The sequence below is a fragment of the Theropithecus gelada genome, chromosome 1, assembly GCF_003255815.1.
Source record: "Theropithecus gelada isolate Dixy chromosome 1, Tgel_1.0, whole genome shotgun sequence".
Classification (NCBI taxonomy): Eukaryota; Metazoa; Chordata; class Mammalia; order Primates; family Cercopithecidae; genus Theropithecus; species Theropithecus gelada.
The window spans coordinates 119,432,387-119,439,224 of NC_037668.1; the positions used below are offsets into that span (position 1 = coordinate 119,432,387).

Consider the following 6,838-nt stretch of genomic DNA (forward strand, 5'->3'; position numbering starts at 1 on the left):
AACAAAAACAGGTTTCATTATTTCAGATGTTTCATTTTAAATAGAACAACTTTCAGTGCAAAATAAAACAATCTCATTTTACATTTCCAGGGCATGCCTTGTTTTTTGAAAGCACTTCCCCAGCCATTTCCTCTCGCAATTTGCCACCTATCCACTGAATTTGGCGGCAGTAACGGGACACTTCGCCGAATTTGGAATCAGGACAGTTGGACTCAAGTCCTATCTTCACCACTTCCTGTCTGTGTGACCTTGAGAAAAGCCCTTTAGCCAGGGCACATCTCCATTTCCTCCTCTGTAGAGCAGTGATAAGATCTTACTCTTCCTCCCTCATAGACATGAAGATTGGGGAAGCAGTGGGGAGAAGGAAGGAAATAATCTTACCAAGTACCTACCATGTACCAGGAATTTAAATATTTTCATTCTCACCACAATCCTGCAAAGAAATTCCACAATTTCTTGCCTATCAGATGAGGAAACAGATTCAATAAGTGAAGTAACTTTCCCAGGGTCAGTGTTGTTAAGTGCCAGAGCTGGGATTCAATCATTTCTGCCTGATGCCTGATCATGAAACCATAATGCTGCCTAGATATGTGTAAAACATTTTAGTTGCTATTTAGTATATTATTGCACATGTAAGTATCCGCTGCTATTGCTATAAGTACAGAAGCCAGCGGCAAAGAGAAGGAAATATGAAGGTCACACAGCCTGTCAGAGACAGAGCTGGGACTAGAACCCAGGTCTCCTGACTCCCGACCTTAGGTGTTCTCATTAAGCCATGCTGCCCCCATGCTCCCAGGAAAAGGCACAGGGAAGTACCATGCTTGTTTATTCAGAGCAGCTGTTACAGACTATTTTAAGACAGACACTTTGAAAACCAGGAAGGTGAGTATCAAGTGTATCATTAAATATTCCATATTAATTGACCCTTTAAAGAACTCTCATGTGAGTAGCATGGCTGCTGGCTTCCTGTTAAACAAGCAACTCGAAAGCTGACTATACTTCTTGCAACACAGATTTTGAAAACACATTCAGATAGCAGCACAAAATACAATTTAAAAATAATTTTACGTGGAAATCAAAAGGAACTACTTTGCTGTTCATGGTTCTATCCACTAAACACCCAAGATTAAGAAGGAAAACCAGAACGTCAACTGTGACTGGCTTTAACACCATGCAGGGTCTATGTTGACAGAGGAGGAAAAGTATGAAAAACTAATGCTCCAAATAATAGCTAACAATAGGTTGTCTGTGAATTTACAAAAAGAATATTTATAATAGAAAAAATGCCATATCAAAGCACATCATTTTAAACAACAGTGGTCTGCTTCCCAGAGAAATGTAGGCACTCCTGACTCCAGAACAGAGCATTAAACCATGTGCTTGAGACCAGCTGTCACAAGGTACAGTATTAAAAGGCCAAAAAGGAACAGCTACACTCACTTTCTCTTTTCCCCTCATTAACTTTCCTAAGTTTTCCTGATTTTCTTTCCTTTTCCCATTATATACCTGTCAAAAGTATAACACCCATTTTATACTGAATAGTGTGATAAATGTGTATGAAATCATCCAGATACATTCAGTAACCTGAGGCAAATTTTTTTTTTTTTTTTTTTTTTTGAGTTGGAGTCTCGTTCTGTTGCCCAGGCTGGAGTGCAGTGACACGATCTTGGCTCACTGCAACCTCCGCCTCCTGGGTTCAAGCTATTCTGCTGTCCTGGGGCAAAATTTTAACTCAATATCTGACTAGTAAGGAGGTGCTATTAACAACAGCCACAAGGCCAATCAGAACACTCCCCCAAGGGAGCCCCACACAAACACAAAATACAATGGGGGGAAAAATTCATTGCAGTCCTCATTACAGTTCACCTTCAGATGTGCCAATAGCCTTGCTGACAAGAATTCAGTTCACTCTTACGTTCTAATTCTAAGTTTGGCTCTACCACAAACCACTTGTTAGTGTAAGTTACTAAACCCCTCTTAGCTTCAGAGAGTATCCACCACATGGCGATAAATAACAGTGCCTGCCTCGTGGTGTTGGACAATTAAATGAGATAATGCATGCAAGGTGTTAGTAACTGCCTTGTTTGTTTCCACAGAAGCAGTGATAATCATTATAGTAAAAAATAGTTAACATCTATTGGGCACTTGTTAGAATTTTTGTGGGGCTTTGTGGGGCCCAGCCCTTGTCCCAACAAACCACTGACCTCGGCCTCCAGGCCTGCCCTGGCTGGTCACCAGAGCAGTAGGTGAGAGCAGGAGGCAGAGGCTGGGGAGAACAAGGGAGAGGGAGTGGGGTCCAGTGCAGGGAACAGGGCTCTGTCACCCAGGCTGGAGTACAGTGGTGCGATCTTGGTTCACTGCTACCTCCACCTCCTGGGTTCAAGTGATTCTCCTGCCTCAGCCTCCCGAGTAGCTGGGACTACAGGCATGTGCCATCACACCTGGCTAATTTTTGTATTTTTAGTAGAGATGGGGTTTCACCATGTTGGCCAGGCTGGTCTTGAACCCCTGACCTCAAGTGATCCGCCCACCTCGGCCTCCCAAAGTGCTGGGATTACAGGTGTGAGCCATCACACTGGCCTCCCTTTGCAATCTTAAAGGAAAGATTCCACTTAGTGAAGACAAATTGGGAAATAGGGACTAACTCGTCAGTGGCAACGCCTTGCTAATCCTGGTACCTAGTGTTCTTGCAGTGTGCAAGAAGGCCTTTCTTGCATGTCTGACATGGGACTTCAGGACCCCACCTGTGGTCCTGCTGCCCTTGAGTCCTTCATAGCCCCCGAAGCACATCCATACTCTGTCATTTGCTGAATGCCCACTACGTGTCAAGCGTTCTTCTGGGCACTTTACACGCACTGTCTGCAAGTGAGAAGATGCTCTCCCACCCATTTTAATGAAGAAGCTGGAGATCAATAGAGTTAAGCACCTTGCTGTTTATTAGGGAGCTCAATAAAAGGATGAGCTTGTGTCTCCACATCTGCACCCCTTCTGTTCAGAGCTGTGGCTCACCATTAAAATAATTGCCTTATCAAGCTTAATTACTGGTTTAAACATTGTTCTTCCGGCTAGACTGAAACACCTTAAAGGCAGGGGTGGTAACTCATTCATCTTCAAATTCCCAGAACCAACCTTGGTGCCTGTCACATGACAAACAATAAATATCAGTTTGGTGAGTAAATAAATGAATAAGCTATGTTAACCCTCTTGCTCTCCCTCCATCCCCTCTCTGCCTTTCTATCCTGTTTTTCTGGTGGTGAAAAGATCAGGAAGGATTGGAAGGATTTGCCAGCATTACTTGTACAAGGCATAAGAGTCACATGAAAAAAGATCTGCTTTTTTTTTTTTTTTTGAGCCAGAGTCTGACTCTTGTCACCCAGGCTGGAGTGCAGTGGCATGATCTCCGCTCACTGCAACCTCCGCCTCCTGGGTTCAAGCGATTCTCCTGCCTCAGTCTCCTGAGTAGCTGGGATTACAGGCGCTCGCCACCATGCCTGGCTAAGTTTTGTACTTTTAGTAGAGACGGGGTTTCTCCATGTTGACCAGACTGGTCTCGAACTACTGACTTCAGGTGATCCGCCCTCCTCAACCTCCCAAAATGCTGGGATTACAGGCGTGAGCCACCGCGCCTGGCCCTGCTTTTTGTGTGTGTGTCTCGCTAGTCTACCCTACACTGTATAAAAACGGGAAATGGAACAAGTAGCATCCTGAGCTGCAGGAAAGACAAGGACAGCAGATGATGGATTATCACATACTAGGTCCCTTGCCATGTTCAAAATTATATCCTACATCGTAGGATGTTCTACGTCAGGCCGAATGTACCAAAAAACTGTGAAGTAAAGGATCTGAAAGCCACATTAATTCATTGCCTGCTCCATCTGTATTGTCACTCCACTCCTTACTGATTTTTTTCTCATAATTCTTCCAACTCTTAAATTTACAAAGGCATTAAGCTCTACCTACCACCAGGAAAGTCAGAAACACATTTTTTTTTTTTTTTTTTTTTTTTTTTTTTAGATATAGTCTCACTCTGTCACCCAGGCTGGAGTTCAGTGGCTCAATCTCAGCTCACTGCAAGCTCCACCTCCCGGGTTCAAGTAATTTCTCCTGCCTCAGCTTCCCCAGTAGCTGAGATTACAGGCACATGCCTGGCTAATTTTTGTATTTTAAGTAGAGACAAGGTTTTACCATGTTGGCCAGGCTGGTCTTGAACTCTTGACCTCAGGTGATCTGCCCTCCCTGGCCTCCCAAAGTACTGGGATCCACGCCTGGCCTTTTTCTTTATTCCTCATTGTATTTCTTATTTTATGTCATAAGAGAAGTAAATTGTGGATGGTACATAACCTATCGAAAATAAATCAGTTTCTGAAAGAATTAAAGATGCAGAAATATAAATATTATAAACTGCAAACTGAAATCCAGACTGTCTGTTTGCTGGATTAATTTCCTTCAACTACAATCAAATGTAGTTTGGTTTCACATAAACATTAGGGATGTGGGCTTTACATTTCTGGTAATTTGATACTGTCTTTAAAGTAAATACCAGAAAAACATTGGGGAGATAGAATTAGGGTAGAGTAAGATTTCTATAATAATTATTCCTTTAATAAATGTGTGAATATCAGTGTGAATTTAAAGATTTCAGAATTAGGTACAACTGAGCAGGGTCTTGTTAGGATCACAGGATTTATTTTCTCTTCTGACATGTTCAAGTTCTTTTTTTTTTTTTTTTTCCCACAAATAGCACTTTTTATTTGACACTAACTGAAGTCTGAACTTTAAACAGATTCTTGGACTGGTGGTTCATATCCATCAGCTCGTTCAACTTTAGCACCTGTCTCGTCCCCAGTGGCTTTTCCAGAACTACTGCCTTCACCATGAAGCTCCATGAGCTTTCCCAATTCAAACTTGGGCTTCTTCAGCATTTTTACTTTTCTAACGAAGACATCATGGAAAGGATAAATAGATTGGCAAGCCTTTTCTATGTCTTTTCCAATGCTGTCTGGAACCAATTTATTGACCACTTCTTTCAAGTCATCTGTCTGCACCTCCCGGGTCATGATTTCCATCATCTTCTTCCGGATTTGGCGGACCTGTTGGTGCTAAGCATAAGAGGTCTTCCGTATCTGATTGTTGCGTTTTTTAGTAAAACCAACACAGAACAGATGAAGCAAGTGACCATCGGTAGTTTTGACATCAACATGAGCTTCAATCATTGTCTGCCACTTTTTGACCATGGAACACATTTTGTTACGGGTAAGATCCATGCCATGGAAGTTAGTCAGGCAGTTTTTGCCCTGAACATCTTCAGTAATCAGCTTGAATTTTCTAAATGCAACTTCATCATTCTGCAAATCAGCAAGACTCACTTCAAACACACGACCCTTGAGACCATCAGATGCAATTTTGGTTCCTTGGGTCCTGGTGACGAGCGTCTTTCCAATATTTCTTATATTGAACATAGCAGGTGCTTTCACATCATACCAATCTTTCTTAGAAAATGGATCAACCACTTTCTTCTTGGCTCCCTTTTTGCCGCCTTTTGTAAGGCGCTTGTTCTTGCCAACCGCCATGGTGCTGATCAGAGAGCCGAAAGGCTCAAGTTCTTGATTATAATAATAACAGGAACAACAACAGTGACAATAACCTTTACTGTAAATGGCACTTACCATCTAACAGACGAAATTTACTTGAGACAATTTATGACATAAAAAACTTCCAATTTGGGAGGCCGAGGATGGTGGATCACCTGAGGTCAGGAGTTCAAGACCAGTCTGACCAACACGGTGAAACCCCGCCTCTACTAAAAATACAAAAAATTAGCCGGGTGTGGTGGCAGGTGCCTGTAGTCCCAGCTACTCGGGAGGCTGAGGCAGGAGAATCACTTGAACCCAGGAGGCGGAGGTTGCAGTGAGCTGAGATTGTGCCGTTGTACTCCAGCCTGGGCGACAAGAGCAAAACTCTGTCCAAAAAAAAAAGGCTTCCAAAGAAGCAGCTTTAAAAGGAGGATTAGAACATGACTGTAAGTCTATGTGTTACAAGGGATGGATTAATAAAAGACTGATTAACTAACCAATGTACAAATAAATGAAATAATGAAATAAATGGAAATACAAATGCTCTTCCCACACTGTGAGTATATACCCCCCCACCCAACACACACACACACAAGTACACACTCAGAAAATGAGGCTCCAAAGATTTACTTCACTGAGTTAACTGCACCTCGGCTGTGTCTTTTCAAAGTCTGCTTCACATTAAACATTCTGCAGCTCTCAAGTCATGATTAGACGTTAGTCCATTTTCAGAACATTAGCGGTGATACACATATATGTTATGTTTTAAAGATAACTAAGGAGGTTAAACTTACAGGGAAAAGCTAAATAGCTCTATGTATTCTTGTCAACAACTAAGGACCTTAATCTAATTTGTAGAATATTTAATGGTTGCATGCTGGAATAAACAGATTGCCAAGGAGAAAGCTCTTTATACAGAGATTGTGAATTTTAAAATCCAATGCAAAGAAACTTTTGTGGGAAGTGCTTGATGTCCCTTTTCCCACATAATCCTATATATGTCACAATCATTATACTAAGTTCTTTGCAGAATAATTATCTCTTTAAGCGTCTGAGACCACAACTACCACCATCCTCCTTGCACCCCAACCCTATCTTTGAGGTCCTTGGAAACAGAGATGGTACCATATTCATGTCATTACTCCAATGCCTGACACTTAGTAAAGGACGGATGGATAACTGGATGGAGGAAGGGGTGGGTGGATGAATAAATGAGATGAAGAGGGATGTAAACCGTGTTATTATAGTAATGATGAGAGAGGAGA

At 42.1% G+C, this 6,838-nt stretch overlaps 1 pseudogene across 1 annotated transcript; it reads right to left on the reverse strand.

Annotated features, from left to right (window-relative positions):
* Positions 1-4,732: 4,732 nt before the first annotated feature.
* On the reverse strand, positions 4,733-5,592 carry LOC112612280 (annotated as a pseudogene). The gene has a single exon (XR_003116839.1). The product of XR_003116839.1 is annotated as a 40S ribosomal protein S3a pseudogene (transcript).
* Between the last annotated feature and the right edge of the window lie 1,246 nt (positions 5,593-6,838).